The sequence below is a fragment of the Lepus europaeus genome, chromosome 19 (assembly GCF_033115175.1).
Source record: "Lepus europaeus isolate LE1 chromosome 19, mLepTim1.pri, whole genome shotgun sequence".
In the NCBI taxonomy this organism is placed as follows: domain Eukaryota; kingdom Metazoa; phylum Chordata; class Mammalia; order Lagomorpha; family Leporidae; genus Lepus; species Lepus europaeus.
Window position 1 is genome coordinate 22,986,401 of NC_084845.1, and position 17,611 is coordinate 23,004,011.

Consider the following 17,611-nt stretch of genomic DNA (forward strand, 5'->3'; position numbering starts at 1 on the left):
TAGCTTTCTCCCTAGAAAATACAAATGTGTAGAGCTGGTGTCTCCGTATGGAACCAATTAGTGTTTCTACGGTACAAAATTAAATGTTCCCTGATAAAAAACATGCAAAACCATAAAATCCGTTCATAATATCCGGAGAACACAAATACAGAAGCTTTCACAATATCTGGGATTGAGTTAGCCAAAACACAACCGGATATTTCTGGTTTCATCCAGTCATATCCGGACAAAGTGGGTTGGAATTCGTATGCAATGGGCCAACAAAATCACAGTAAAAATGGTTTTAGAGAAAGGCAAAAAGTCTTTTCCATCACAAGTGCATAAAATGTCATCTATACAAACAGACATATCATATCGATTTGCAGTTCCTCAAGCTTTCTCCCTAGAACATAGGAATGTGTTACTGGTGTCTCCATGTGGAACCAATTAGTGTTTCTACGGTACAAAATTAAATGTTCCCTGATAAAAACATTCAAAACAATAAAATCCATCGATAATATCCAGAAAACACAGACACTGAGGCTGTAGCAATATCTGGGATATAGTAAACAAAACACAACCGGATATTTCTGGTTTCATCCACTCATATCCGGACAAAGTGGGGTGCAATTCCTATGTAATGGATCGAGAATATCACAGGAAAAATGGTTTTGGAGAAAAGCAAAGTCTTTTCTTTAGGAAAGTGCATAAAATGTCATCTATACAAACAGAAATATCATGTTTGTTTGCTGCAGTTCCTCTAGCTTTCTCCCTAGAAAATACGAATGTGTAGAGCTGGTGTCTCCATGTGGAAGAAATTAGTGTTTCCCAGCACAAAATTAAATGTTCCCTGATAAATAACATGCAAAAACATAAATTCCATTGATAATATCCGGAAAACATAAACACAGAGGCTTTCACAATATCTGGGTTGTAGTAAGCCAAAACACAACCAGATATTTCTGGTTTCATCCAGTCATATCCGGACAAAGCGAGGTGGAATTCGTATGCAATGGACCGAGAAAATCACAGTAAAAATGGTTTTGGAGAAAAGCAAAGTTTTTTTCGTTATGCAAGTGCATAAAATGTCACGTATACAAACAGAAATATCATGTTTGTTTGCCGCAGTTCCTCTAACTTTCTCCCTAGAACATACGAATGTGTATACTGGTGTCTCCATGTTGAACCTATTGGTGTTTCTAAGGTACAAAATTAAATGTTCCCTGATAAAAGCATTCAAAACAATAAAGTCCGTTGGTAATGTCCAGAAAACACAAACACAGAGTCCGTTGCAATATCTGGGATTGATTTAGCAAAACACAACCGGATATTTCTGGTTTCATCCAGTCATATCCGGACTAAGTTTGGTGGAATTCGTATGCAATGAACCGGGAAAATCGCAGTAAAAATGGTTTTGGAGTAAAACAAAGTCTTTTCCTTAAGCCAGTGCATAAAATGTCATCTATACAAATGGAAACATCATGTTTGTTTACCGCAGTTATTCTAGCTTTCTCCCTAGAAAATACGAATGTGTAGTTGGTGTCTCCATGTGGAACCAATTAGTGTTTCCCAGCACAAAATTAAATGTTCCCTGATAAAAACATTCAAAACAATATAATCCATCGATAATATCCAGAAAACACAAACACAGAGTCTGTAGTAATATCTGGGATATAGTAAGCCAAAAAAAAAAGAAAACGGATATTTCTGGTTTCATCCAGTCATATCCGGAAAAAGTGAGGTGGAATTCGTATGCAATGGACCGAGAAAATCACAGTAAAAATGGTTTTGGAGAAAAGTAAAGTCTTTTTCTTAGGAAAGTGCATAAAATGTCATCTATACAAACAGAAATATCATGTTTGTTTGCCGCAGTTCCTCTAGCTTTCTCCCTAGAAAATACAAATGTGTAGAGCTGGTGTCTCCGTGTGGAACCAATTAGTGTTTCTACGGTACAAAATTAAATGTTCCCTGATAAAAAACATGCAAAACCATAAAATCCGTTCATAATATCCGTAGAACACAAATACAGAAACTTTCACCATATCTGGGACTGAGTTAGTCAAAACACAACCGGATATTTCTGGTTTCATCCAGTCATATCCGGACAAAGTGAGGTGGAATTCGTATGCAATGAACCCGGAAAATCGCAGGAAAAATGGTTTTGGAGTAAAACAAAGTCTTCTCTATCGCAAGTGCATAAAATCTCATCTATACAAACAGAAACATCATGGTTGTTTACCGCAGTTATTCTAGCTTTCTCCCTAGAAAATACGAATGTGTAGACTGGTGTCTCCATGCGTGTTTCCCAGCACAAAATTAAATGTTCCCTGATAAAAACATTCAAAACAATATAATCCATCGAAAATATCCAGAAAACACAAACACAGAGTCTGTAGTAATATCTGGGATATAGTAAGCCAAAAAAAAAAAAAGAAAACTGATATTTCTGGTTTCATCCAGTCATATCCGGACAAAGTGGGTTGGAATTCGTATGCAATGGACCAACAAAATCACAGTAAAAATGGTTTTAGAGAAAGGCAAAATGTCTTATCCTTCTCAAGTGCATAAAATGTCATCTATACAAACAGACATATCATAGTGATTTGCAGTTCCTCTAGCTTTCTCCCTAGAACATAGTAATGTGTTACTGGTTTCTCCAAGTGGAACCAGTTAGTGTTTCTACGGTACAAAATTAAATGTTCCCTGATAAAAACATTCAAAACAATAAAATCCATCGATAATATCAGGAAAACACAGACACTGAGGCTGTAGCAATATCTGGGATATAGTAAGACAAAACACAACCGGATATTTCCGGTTTCATCCACTCATATCTGGAAAAAGTGGGATGGAATTCCTTGGTAATGGATCGAGAATATCACAGGTAAAATGGTTTTGGAGAAAAGCAAAGTCTTTTCTTTGGGAAAGTGCATAAAATGTCATCTATACAAACAGAAATATCATGTTGTTTGCCACAGTTCCTCTAGCTTTCTCCCTAGAAAATATGAATCTGTAGAACTGGTGTCTCCATGTGGAACCAATTAGTGTTTCCCAGCACAAAATTAAATGTTCCCTGATAAATAACATGCAAAAACATAAATTCCGTTGATAATATCCGGAAAACATAAACTCAGCGGCTTTCACAATATCTGGGTTGTAGTAAGCCAAAACACAACCGGATATTTCTGGTTTCATCCAGTCATATCTGGACTAAGTTTGGTGGAATTCGTATGAAATGAATCGGGAAAATCGCAGTAAAAATGGTTTTGGAGTAAAACAAAGTCTGTTCCTTAAGCCAGTGCATAAAATGTCATCTATACAAACAGAAATATCATGTTTGTTTGCCGCAGTTCCACTAACTTTCTCACTAGAACTTACGAATGTGTATACTGGTGTCTCCATGTTGAACCTATTAGTGTTTCTAGGGTACAAAATTAAATGTTCCCTGATAAAAACATTCAAAACAATAAAGTCCGTTGATAATGTCCAGAAAACACAAACACAGAGTCCGTCGCAATATCTGAGATTGAGTTAGCCAAAACACAACAGGATATTTCTGGTTTCATCCAGTCATATCCGGACTAAGTTTGGTGGAATTCGTATGCAATGAACCGGGAAAATCGCAGTAAAAATGGTTTTGGAGAAAAGTAAAGTCTTTTCCTTAAGTCAGTGCATAAAATGTCATCTATACAAACAGAAACATCATGTTTGTTTACCGCAGTTATTCTAGCTTTCTCCCTAGAAAATACGAATGTGTAGACTGGTGTCTCCATGTGGAACCAATGAGTGTTTCCCAGCACAAAATTAAATGTTCCCTGATAAAAATATTCAAAACAATATAATCCATCGATAATATCCAGAAAACACAAACACAGAGTCTGTAGTAATATCTGGGATATAGTAAGCCAAAAAGAAAAAGAAAACGGATATTTCTGGTTTCATCCAGTCATATCCGGACAAAGTGAGGTGGAATTCGTATGCAATGGACCGAGAAAATCACAGTAAAAATGGTTTTGGAGAAAAGTAAAGTCTTTTTCTTAGGAAAGTGCATAAAATGTCATCTATACAAACAGAAATATCATGTTTGTTTGCCGCAGTTCCTCTAGCTTTCTCCCTAGAAAATACAAATGTGTAGAGCTGGTGTCTCCGTGTGGAACCAATTAGTGTTTCTACGGTACAAAATTAAATGTTCCCTGATAAAAAACATGCAAAACCATAAAATCCGTTCATAATATCCGGAGAACACAAATACAGAAGCTTTCACAATATCTGGGATTGAGTTAGCCAAAACACAACCGGATATTTCTGGTTACATCCAGTCATATCCGGACAAAGTGGGTTGGAATTCGCATGCAATGGACCAACAAAATCACAGTAAAAATGGTTATAGAGAAAGGCAAAAAGTCTTTTCCATCGCAAGTGCATAAAGTGTCATCTATACAAACAGACATATCATATCGATTTGCAGTTCCTCAAGCTTTCTCCCTAGAACATAGGAATGTGTTACTGGTGTCTCCATGTGGAACCAATTAGTGTTTCTACGGTACAAAATTAAATGTTCCCTGATAAAAACATTCAAAACAATAAAATCCATCGATAATATCAGGAAAACACAGACACTGAGGCTGTAGCAATATCTGGGATATAGTAAGACAAAACACAACCGGATATTTCTGGTTTCATCCACTCATATCCAGACAAAGTGGGGTGCAATTCCTATGTAATGGATCGAGAATATCACAGGAAAAATGGTTTTGGAGAAAAGCAAAGTCTTTTCTTTAGGAAAGTGCATAAAATGTCATCTATACAAACAGAAATATCATGTTTGTTTGCCACAGTTCCTCTAGCTTTCTCCCTAGAAAATACGAATGTGTAGAGCTGGTGTCTCCATGTGGAAGAAATTAGTGTTTCCCAGCACAAAATTAAATGTTCCCTGATAAATAACATGCAAAAACATTAATTCCATTGATAATATCCGGAAAACATAAACACAGAGGCTTTCACAATATCTGGGTTGTAGTAAGCCAAAACACAACCAGATATTTCTGGTTTCATCCAGTCATATCCGGACAAAGCGAGGTGGAATTCGTATGCAATGGACCGAGAAAATCACAGTAAAAATGGTTTTGGAGAAAAGCAAAGTTTTTTTCGTTATGCAAGTGCATAAAATGTCACGTATACAAACAGAAATATCATGTTTGTTTGCCGCAGTTCCTCTAACTTTCTCCCTAGAACATACGAATGTGTATACTGGTGTCTCCATGTTGAACCTATTGGTGTTTCTAAGGTACAAAATTAATAGTTCCCTGATAAAAGCATTCAAAACAATAAAGTCCGTTGGTAATGTCCAGAAAACACAAACACAGAGTCCGTTGCAATATCTGGGATTGATTTAGCAAAACACAACCGGATATTTCTGGTTTCATCCAGTCATATCCGGACTAAGTTTGGTGGAATTCGTATGCAATGAACCGGGAAAATCGCAGTAAAAATGGTTTTGGAGTAAAACAAAGTCTTTTCCTTAAGCCAGTGCATAAAATGTCATCTATACAAACGGAAACATCATGTTTGTTTACCGCAGTTATTCTAGCTTTCTCCCTAGAAAATACGAATGTGTAGTTGGTGTCTCCATGTGGAACCAATTAGTGTTTCCCAGCACAAAATTAAATGTTCCCTGATAAAAACATTCAAAACAATATAATCCATCGATAATATCCAGAAAACACAAACACAGAGTCTGTAGTAATATCTGGGATATAGTAAGCCAAAAAAAAAAGAAAACGGATATTTCTGGTTTCATCCAGTCATATCCGGACAAAGTGAGGTGGAATTCGTATGCAATGGACCGAGAAAATCACAGTAAAAATGGTTTTGGAGAAAAGTAAAGTCTTTTTGTTAGGAAAGTGCATAAAATGTCATCTATACAAACAGAAATATCATGTTTGTTTGCCGCAGTTCCTCTAGCTTTCTCCCTAGAAAATACAAATGTGTAGAGCTGGTGTCTCCGTGTGGAACCAATTAGTGTTTCTACGGTACAAAATTAAATGTTCCCTGATAAAAAACATGCAAAACCATAAAATCCGTTCATAATATCCGTAGAACACAAATACAGAAACTTTCACCATATCTGGGACTGAGTTAGTCAAAACACAACCGGATATTTCTGGTTTCATCCAGTCATATCCGGACAAAGTGAGGTGGAATTCGTATGCAATGAACCCGGAAAATCGCAGGAAAAATGGTTTTGGAGTAAAACAAAGTCTTCTCCATCGCAAGTGCATAAAATCTCATCTATACAAACAGAAACATCATGGTTGTTTACCGCAGTTATTCTAGCTTTCTCCCTAGAAAATACGAATGTGTAGACTGGTGTCTCCATGCGTGTTTCCCAGCACAAAATTAAATGTTCCCTGATAAAAACATTCAAAACAATATAATCCATCGAAAATATCCAGAAAACACAAACACAGAGTCTGTAGTAATATCTGGGATATAGTAAGCCAAAAAAAAAAGAAAACTGATATTTCTGGTTTCATCCAGTCATATCCGGACAAAGTGGGTTGGAATTCGTATGCAATGGACCAACAAAATCACAGTAAAAATGGTTTTAGAGAAAGGCAAAATGTCTTATCCTTCTCAAGTGCATAAAATGTCATCTATACAAACAGACATATCATAGTGATTTGCAGTTCCTCTAGCTTTCTCCCTAGAACATAGTAATGTGTTACTGGTTTCTCCAAGTGGAACCAGTTAGTGTTTCTACGGTACAAAATTAAATGTTCCCTGATAAAAACATTCAAAACAATAAAATCCATCGATAATATCAGGAAAACACAGACACTGAGGCTGTAGCAATATCTGGGATATAGTAAGACAAAACACAACCGGATATTTCTGGTTTCATCCACTCATATCTTTAAAAAGTGGGATGGAATTCCTTGGTAATGGATCGAGAATATCACAGGTAAAATGGTTTTGGAGAAAAGCAAAGTCTTTTCTTTGGGAAAGTGCATAAAATGTCATCTATACAAACAGAAATATCATGTTGTTTGCCACAGTTCCTCTAGCTTTCTCCCTAGAAAATATGAATCTGTAGAACTGGTGTCTCCATGTGGAACCAATTAGTGTTTCCCAGCACAAAATTAAATGTTCCCTGATAAATAACATGCAAAAACATAAATTCCGCTGATAATATCCGGAAAACATAAACTCAGCGGCTTTCACAATATCTGGGTTGTAGTAAGCCAAAACACAACCGGATATTTCTGGTTTCATCCAGTCATATCTGGACTAAGTTTGGTGGAATTCGTATGAAATGAATCGGGAAAATCGCAGTAAAAATGGTTTTGGAGTAAAACAAAGTCTGTTCCTTAAGCCAGTGCATAAAATGTCATCTATACAAACAGAAATATCATGTTTGTTTGCCACAGTTCCACTAACTTTCTCACTAGAACTTACGAATGTGTATACTGGTGTCTCCATGTTGAACCTATTAGTGTTTCTAGGGTACAAAATTAAATGTTCCCTGATAAAAACATTCAAAACAATAAAGTCCGTTGATAATGTCCAGAAAACACAAACACAGAGTCCGTCGCAATATCTGGGATTGAGTTAGCCAAAACACAACAGGATATTTCTGATTTCATCCAGTCATATCCGGACTAAGTTTGGTGGAATTCGTATGCAATGAACCGGGAAAATCGCAGTAAAAATGGTTTTGGAGAAAAGTAAAGTCTTTTCCTTAAGTCAGTGCATAAAATGTCATCTATACAAACAGAAACATCATGTTTGTTTACCGCAGTTATTCTAGCTTTCTCCCTAGAAAATACGAATGTGTAGACTGGTGTCTCCATGTGGAACCAATGAGTGTTTCCCAGCACAAAATTAAATGTTCCCTGATAAAAATATTCAAAACAATATAATCCATCGATAATATCCAGAAAACACAAACACAGAGTCTGTAGTAATATCTGGGATATAGTAAGCCAAAAAAAAAAAGAAAACGGATATTTCTGGTTTCATCCAGTCATATCCGGACAAAGTGAGGTGGAATTCGTATGCAATGGACCGAGAAAATCACAGTAAAAATGGTTTTGGAGAAAAGTAAAGTCTTTTTCTTAGGAAAGTGCATAAAATGTCATCTATACAAACAGAAATATCATGTTTGTTTGCCGCAGTTCCTCTAGCTTTCTCCCTAGAAAATACAAATGTGTAGAGCTGGTGTCTCCGTGTGGAACCAATTAGTGTTTCTACGGTACAAAATTAAATGTTCCCTGATAAAAAACATGCAAAACCATAAAATCCGTTCATAATATCCGGAGAACACAAATACAGAAGCTTTCACAATATCTGGGATTGAGTTAGCCAAAACACAACCGGATATTTCTGGTTACATCCAGTCATATCCGGACAAAGTGGGTTGGAATTCGCATGCAATGGACCAACAAAATCACAGTAAAAATGGTTATAGAGAAAGGCAAAAAGTCTTTTCCATCGCAAGTGCATAAAGTGTCATCTATACAAACAGACATATCATATCGATTTGCAGTTCCTCAAGCTTTCTCCCTAGAACATAGGAATGTGTTACTGGTGTCTCCATGTGGAACCAATTAGTGTTTCTACGGTACAAAATTAAATGTTCCCTGATAAAAACATTCAAAACAATAAAATCCATCGATAATATCAGGAAAACACAGACACTGAGGCTGTAGCAATATCTGGGATATAGTAAGACAAAACACAACCGGATATTTCTGGTTTCATCCACTCATATCCGGACAAAGTGGGGTGCAATTCCTATGTAATGGATCGAGAATATCACAGGAAAAATGGTTTTGGAGAAAAGCAAAGTCTTTTCTTTAGGAAAGTGCATAAAATGTCATCTATACAAACAGAAATATCATGTTTGTTTGCCACAGTTCCTCTAGCTTTCTCCCTAGAAAATACGAATGTGTAGAGCTGGTGTCTCCATGGGGAACCAATTAGTGTTTCCCAGCACAAAATTAAATGTTCCCTGATAAATAACATGCAAAAACATAAATTCCGTTGATAATATCCGGAAAACATAAGCACAGAGGCTTTCACAATATCTGGGTTGTAGTAAGCCAAAACACAACCGGATATTTCTGGTTTCATCCAGTCATATCCGGACAAAGCGAGGTGGAATTCGTATGCAATGGACCGAGAAAATCACAGTAAAAATGGTTTTGGAGAAAAGCAAAGTTTTTTTCGTTATGCAAGTGCATAAAATGTCATGTATACAAACAGAAATATCATGTTTGTTTGCCGCAGTTCCTCTAACTTTCTCCCTAGAACATACGAATGTGTATACTGGTGTCTCCATGTTGAACCTATTGGTGTTTCTAAGGTACAAAATTAAATGTTCCCTGATAAAAACATTCAAAACAATAAAGTCCGTTGATAATGTCCAGAAAACACCAACACGGAGTCCGTCACAATATCTGGGATTCAGTTAGCCAAAACACAACCGGATATTTCTGGTTTCATCCAGTCATATCTGGACTAAGTTTGGTGGAATTCGTATGCAATGAACCGGGAAAATCGCAGTAAAAATGGTTTTGGAGTAAAACAAAGTCTTTTCCTTAAGCCAGTGCATAAAATGTCATCTATACAAACAGAAACATCATGTTTGTTTACCGCAGTTATTCTAGCTTTCTCCCTAGAAAATACGAATGTGTAGACGGGTGTCTCCATGTGGAACCAATGAGTGTTTCCCAGCACAAAATTAAATGTTCCCTGATAAAAACATTCAAAACAATATAATCCATCGATAATATCCAGAAAACACAAACACAGAGTCTGTAGTAATATCTGGGATATAGTAAGCCAAAAAAAAAAGAAAACGGATATTTCTGGTTTCATCCAGTCATATCCGGACAAAGTGAGGTGGAATTCGTATGCAATGGACCGAGAAAATCACAGTAAAAATGGTTTTGGGGAAAAGTAAAGTCTTTTTCTTAGGAAAGTGCATAAAATGTCATCTATACAAACAGAAATATCATGTTTGTTTGCCGCAGTTCCTCTAGCTTTCTCCCTAGAAAATACAAATGTGTAGAGCTGGTGTCTCCGTATGGAACCAATTAGTGTTTCTACGGTACAAAATTAAATGTTCCCTGATAAAAAACATGCAAAACCATAAAATCCGTTCATAATATCCGGAGAACACAAATACAGAAGCTTTCACAATATCTGGGATTGAGTTAGCCAAAACACAACCGGATATTTCTGGTTTCATCCAGTCATATCCGGACAAAGTGGGTTGGAATTCGTATGCAATGGGCCAACAAAATCACAGTAAAAATGGTTTTAGAGAAAGGCAAAAAGTCTTTTCCATCACAAGTGCATAAAATGTCATCTATACAAACAGACATATCATATCGATTTGCAGTTCCTCAAGCTTTCTCCCTAGAACATAGGAATGTGTTACTGGTGTCTCCATGTGGAACCAATTAGTGTTTCTACGGTACAAAATTAAATGTTCCCTGATAAAAACATTCAAAACAATAAAATCCATCGATAATATCCAGAAAACACAGACACTGAGGCTGTAGCAATATCTGGGATATAGTAAACAAAACACAACCGGATATTTCTGGTTTCATCCACTCATATCCGGACAAAGTGGGGTGCAATTCCTATGTAATGGATCGAGAATATCACAGGAAAAATGGTTTTGGAGAAAAGCAAAGTCTTTTCTTTAGGAAAGTGCATAAAATGACATCTATACAAACAGAAATATCATGTTTGTTTGCTGCAGTTCCTCTAGCTTTCTCCCTAGAAAATACGAATGTGTAGAGCTGGTGTCTCCATGTGGAACCAATTAGTGTTTCCCAGCACAAAATTAAATGTTCCCTGATAAATAACATGCAAAAACATAAATTCCATTGATAATATCCGGAAAACATAAACACAGAGGCTTTCACAATATCTGGGTTGTAGTAAGCCAAAACACAACCAGATATTTCTGGTTTCATCCAGTCATATCCGGACAAAGCGAGGTGGAATTCGTATGCATGGACCGAGAAAATCACAGTAAAAATGGTTTTGGAGAAAAGCAAAGTTTTTTTCGTTATGCAAGTGCATAAAATGTCACGTATACAAACAGAAATATCATGTTTGTTTGCCGCAGTTCCTCTAACTTTCTCCCTAGAACATACGAATGTGTATACTGGTGTCTCCATGTTGAACCTATTGGTGTTTCTAAGGTACAAAATTAAATGTTCCCTGATAAAAGCATTCAAAACAATAAAGTCCGTTGATAATGTCCAGAAAACACAAACACAGAGTCCGTTGCAATATCTGGGATTGATTTAGCAAAACACAACCGGATATTTCTGGTTACATCCAGTCATATCCGGACTAAGTTTGGTGGAATTCGTATGCAATGAACCGGGAAAATCGCAGTAAAAATGGTTTTGGAGTAAAACAAAGTCTTTTCCTTAAGCCAGTGCATAAAATGTCATCTATACAAACGGAAACATCATGTTTGTTTACCGCAGTTATTCTAGCTTTCTCCCTAGAAAATACGAATGTGTAGTTGGTGTCTCCATGTGGAACCAATTAGTGTTTCCCAGCACAAAATTAAATGTTCCCTGATAAAAACATTCAAAACAATATAATCCATCGATAATATCCAGAAAACACAAACACAGAGTCTGTAGTAATATCTGGGATATAGTAAGCCAAAAAAAAAAGAAAACGGATATTTCTGGTTTCATCCAGTCATATCCGGACAAAGTGAGGTGGAATTCGTATGCAATGGACCGAGAAAATCACAGTAAAAATGGTTTTGGAGAAAAGTAAAGTCTTTTTGTTAGGAAAGTGCATAAAATGTCATCTATACAAACAGAAATATCATGTTTGTTTGCCGCAGTTCCTCTAGCTTTCTCCCTAGAAAATACAAATGTGTAGAGCTGGTGTCTCCGTGTGGAACCAATTAGTGTTTCTAAGGTACAAAATTAAATGTTCCCTGATAAAAAACATGCAAAACCATAAAATCCGTTCATAATATCCGTAGAACACAAATACAGAAACTTTCACCATATCTGGGACTGAGTTAGCCAAAACACAACCGGATATTTCTGGTTTCATCCAGTCATATCCGGACAAAGTGAGGTGGAATTCGTATGCAATGAACCCGGAAAATCGCAGGAAAAATGGTTTTGGAGTAAAACAAAGTCTTCTCCATCGCAAGTGCATAAAATCTCATCTATACAAACAGAAACATCATGGTTGTTTACCGCAGTTATTCTAGCTTTCTCCCTAGAAAATACGAATGTGTAGACTGGTGTCTCCATGCGTGTTTCCCAGCACAAAATTAAATGTTCCCTGATAAAAACATTCAAAACAATATAATCCATCGAAAATATCCAGAAAACACAAACACAGAGTCTGTAGTAATATCTGGGATATAGTAAGCCAAAAAAAAAAGAAAACTGATATTTCTGGTTTCATCCAGTCATATCCGGACAAAGTGGGTTGGAATTCGTATGCAATGGACCAACAAAATCACAGTAAAAATGGTTTTAGAGAAAGGCAAAATGTCTTATCCTTCTCAAGTGCATAAAATGTCATCTATACAAACAGACATATCATAGTGATTTGCAGTTCCTCTAGCTTTCTCCCTAGAACATAGTAATGTGTTACTGGTTTCTCCAAGTGGAACCAGTTAGTGTTTCTATGGTACAAAATTAAATGTTCCCTGATAAAAACATTCAAAACAATAAAATCCATCGATAATATCAGGAAAACACAGACACTGAGGCTGTAGCAATATCTGGGATATAGTAAGACAAAACACAACCGGATATTTCCGGTTTCATCCACTCATATCTGGAAAAAGTGGGATGGAATTCCTTGGTAATGGATCGAGAATATCACAGGTAAAATGGTTTTGGAGAAAAGCAAAGTCTTTTCTTTGGGAAAGTGCATAAAATGTCATCTATACAAACAGAAATATCATGTTGTTTGCCACAGTTCCTCTAGCTTTCTCCCTAGAAAATATGAATCTGTAGAACTGGTGTCTCCATGTGGAACCAATTAGTGTTTCCCAGCACAAAATTAAATGTTCCCTGATAAATAACATGCAAAAACATAAATTCCGTTGATAATATCCGGAAAACATAAACTCAGCGGCTTTCACAATATCTGGGTTGTAGTAAGCCAAAACACAACCGGATATTTCTGGTTTCATCCAGTCATATCTGGACTAAGTTTGGTGGAATTCGTATGAAATGAATCGGGAAAATCGCAGTAAAAATGGTTTTGGAGTAAAACAAAGTCTGTTCCTTAAGCCAGTGCATAAAATGTCATCTATACAAACAGAAATATCATGTTTGTTTGCCACAGTTCCACTAACTTTCTCACTAGAACTTACGAATGTGTATACTGGTGTCTCCATGTTGAACCTATTAGTGTTTCTAGGGTACAAAATTAAATGTTCCCTGATAAAAACATTCAAAACAATAAAGTCCGTTGATAATGTCCAGAAAACACAAACACAGAGTCCGTCGCAATATCTGGGATTGAGTTAGCCAAAACACAACAGGATATTTCTGGTTTCATCCAGTCATATCCGGACTAAGTTTGGTGGAATTCGTATGCAATGAACCGGGAAAATCGCAGTAAAAATGGTTTTGGAGAAAAGTAAAGTCTTTTCCTTAAGTCAGTGCATAAAATGTCATCTATACAAACAGAAACATCATGTTTGTTTACCGCAGTTATTCTAGCTTTCTCCCTAGAAAATACGAATGTGTAGACTGGTGTCTCCATGTGGAACCAATGAGTGTTTCCCAGCACAAAATTAAATGTTCCCTGATAAAAATATTCAAAACAATATAATCCATCGATAATATCCAGAAAACACAAACACAGAGTCTGTAGTAATATCTGGGATATAGTAAGCCAAAAAAAAAAAGAAAACGGATATTTCTGGTTTCATCCAGTCATATCCGGACAAAGTGAGGTGGAATTCGTATGCAATGGACCGAGAAAATCACAGTAAAAATGGTTTTGGAGAAAAGTAAAGTCTTTTTCTTAGGAAAGTGCATAAAATGTCATCTATACAAACAGAAATATCATGTTTGTTTGCCGCAGTTCCTCTAGCTTTCTCCCTAGAAAATACAAATGTGTAGAGCTGGTGTCTCCGTGTGGAACCAATTAGTGTTTCTACGGTACAAAATTAAATGTTCCCTGACAAAAAACATGCAAAACCATAAAATCCGTTCATAATATCCGGAGAACACAAATACAGAAGCTTTCACAATATCTGGGATTGAGTTAGCCAAAACACAACCGGATATTTCTGGTTTCATCCAGTCATATCCGGACAAAGTGGGTTGGAATTCGCATGCAATGGATCGAGAATATCACAGGAAAAATGGTTTTGGAGAAAAGCAAAGTCTTTTCTTTAGGAAAGTGCATAAAATGTCATCTATACAAACAGACATATCATATCGATTTGCAGTTCCTCAAGCTTTCTCCCTAGAACATAGGAATGTGTTACTGGTGTCTCCATGTGGAACCAATTAGTGTTTCTACGGTACAAAATTAAATGTTCCCTGATAAAAACATTCAAAACAATAAAATCCATCGATAATATCAGGAAAACACAGACACTGAGGCTGTAGCAATATCTGGGATATAGTAAGACAAAACACAACCGGATATTTCTGGTTTCATCCACTCATATCTGGACAAAGTGGGGTGGAATTCATATGTAATGGATCGAGAATATCACAGGAAAAATGGTTTTGGAGAAAAGCAAAGTCTTTTCTTTAGGAAAGTGCATAAAATATCATGATTACAAACAGAAATATCATGTTTGTTTGCCGCAGTTCCTCTAGCTTTCTCCCTAGAAAATACGAATGTGTAGAGCTGGTGTCTCCATGTGGAACCAATTAGTGTTTCCCAGCACAAAATTAAATGTTCCCTGATAAATAACATGCAAAAACATAAATTCCGTTGATAATATCCGGAAAACATAAACACAGAGGCTTTCACAATATCTGGGTTGTAGTAAGCCAAAACACAACCGGATATTTCTGGTTTCATCCAGTCATATCCGGACAAAGCGAGGTGGAATTCGTATGCAATGGACCGAGAAAATCACAGTAAAAATGGTTTCGGAGAAAAGCAAAGTTTTTTTCATTATGCAAGTGCATAAAATGTCATGTATACAAACAGAAATATCATGTTTGTTTGCCGCAGTTCCTCTAACTTTCTCCCTAGAACATACGAATGTGTATACTGGTGTCTCCATGTTGAACCTATTAGTGTTTCTAAGGTACAAAATTAAATGTTCCCTGATAAAAACATTCAAAACAATAAAGTCCGTTGATAATGTCCAGAAAACACCAACACGGAGTCCGTCGCAATATCTGGGATTGATTTAGCCAAAACACAACCGGATATTTCTGGTTTCATCCAGTCATATCCGGACTAAGTTTGGTGGAATTCGTATGCAATGAACCGGGAAAATCACAGTAAAAATGGTTTTGGAGTAAAACAAAGTCTTTTCCTTAAGCCAGTGCATAAAATGTCATCTATACAAACAGAAATATCATGTTTGTTTACCGCAGTTGTTCTAGCTTTCTCCCTAGAAAATACGAATGTGTAGACTGGTGTCTCCATGTGGAACCAATGAGTGTTTCCCAGCACAAAATTAAATGTTCCCTGATAAAAACATTCAAAACAATATAATCCATCGATAATATCCAGAAAACACAAACACAGAGTCTGTAGTAATATCTGGGATATAGTAAGCCAAAAAAAAAAAGAAAACGGATATTTCTGGTTTCATCCAGTCATATCCGGACAAAGTGAGGTGGAATTCGTATGCAATGGACCGAGAAAATCACAGTAAAAATGGTTTTGGAGAAAAGTAAAGTCTTTTTCTTAGGAAAGTGCATAAAATGTCATCTATACAAACAGAAATATCATGTTTGTTTGCCGCAGTTCCTCTAGCTTTCTCCCTAGAAAATACAAATGTGTAGAGCTGGTGTCTCCGTGTGGAACCAATTAGTGTTTCTACGGTACAAAATTAAATGTTCCCTGATAAAAAACATGCAAAACCATAAAATCCGTTCATAATATCCGTAGAACACAAATACAGAAACTTTCACCATATCTGGGACTGAGTTAGCCAAAACACAACCGGATATTTCTGGTTTCATCCAGTCATATCCGGACAAAGTGAGGTGGAATTCGTATGCAATGAACCCGGAAAATCGCAGGAAAAATGGTTTTGGAGTAAAACAAAGTCTTCTCCATCGCAAGTGCATAAAATCTCATCTATACAAACAGAAACATCATGGTTGTTTACCGCAGTTATTCTAGCTTTCTCCCTAGAAAATACGAATGTGTAGACTGGTGTCTCCATGCGTGTTTCCCAGCACAAAATTAAATGTTCCCTGATAAAAACATTCAAAACAATATAATCCATCGAAAATATCCAGAAAACACAAACACAGAGTCTGTAGTAATATCTGGGATATAGTAAGCCAAAAAAAAAAGAAAACTGATATTTCTGGTTTCATCCAGTCATATCCGGACAAAGTGGGTTGGAATTCGTATGCAATGGACCAACAAAATCACAGTAAAAATGGTTTTAGAGAAAGGCAAAATGTCTTATCCTTCTCAAGTGCATAAAATGTCATCTATACAAACAGACATATCATAGTGATTTGCAGTTCCTCTAGCTTTCTCCCTAGAACATAGTAATGTGTTACTGGTTTCTCCAAGTGGAACCAGTTAGTGTTTCTACGGTACAAAATTAAATGTTCCCTGATAAAAACATTCAAAACAATAAAATCCATCGATAATATCAGGAAAACACAGACACTGAGGCTGTAGCAATATCTGGGATATAGTAAGACAAAACACAACCGGATATTTCCGGTTTCATCCACTCATATCTGGAAAAAGTGGGATGGAATTCCTTGGTAATGGATCGAGAATATCACAGGAAAAATGGTTTTGGAGAAAAGCAAAGTCTTTTCTTTGGGAAAGTGCATAAAATGTCATCTATACAAACAGAAATATCATGTTGTTTGCCACAGTTCCTCTAGCTTTCTCCCTAGAAAATATGAATCTGTAGAACTGGTGTCTCCATGTGGAACCAATTAGTGTTTCCCAGCACAAAATTAAATGTTCCCTGATAAATAACATGCAAAAACATAAATTCCGTTGATAATATCCGGAAAACATAAACTCAGCGGCTTTCACAATATAAAAGCCAAAACACAACCGGATATTTCTGGTTTCATCCAGTCATATCTGGACTAAGTTTGGTGGAATTCGTATGAAATGAATCGGGAAAATCGCAGTAAAAATGGTTTTGGAGTAAAACAAAGTCTGTTCCTTAAGCCAGTGCATAAAATGTCATCTATACAAACAGAAATATCATGTTTGTTTGCCACAGTTCCACTAACTTTCTCACTAGAACTTACGAATGTGTATACTGGTGTCTCCATGTTGAACCTATTAGTGTTTCTAGGGTACAAAATTAAATGTTCCCTGATAAAAACATTCAAAACAATAAAGTCCGTTGATAATGTCCAGAAAACACAAACACAGAGTCCATCGCAATATCTGGGATTGAGTTAGCCAAAAC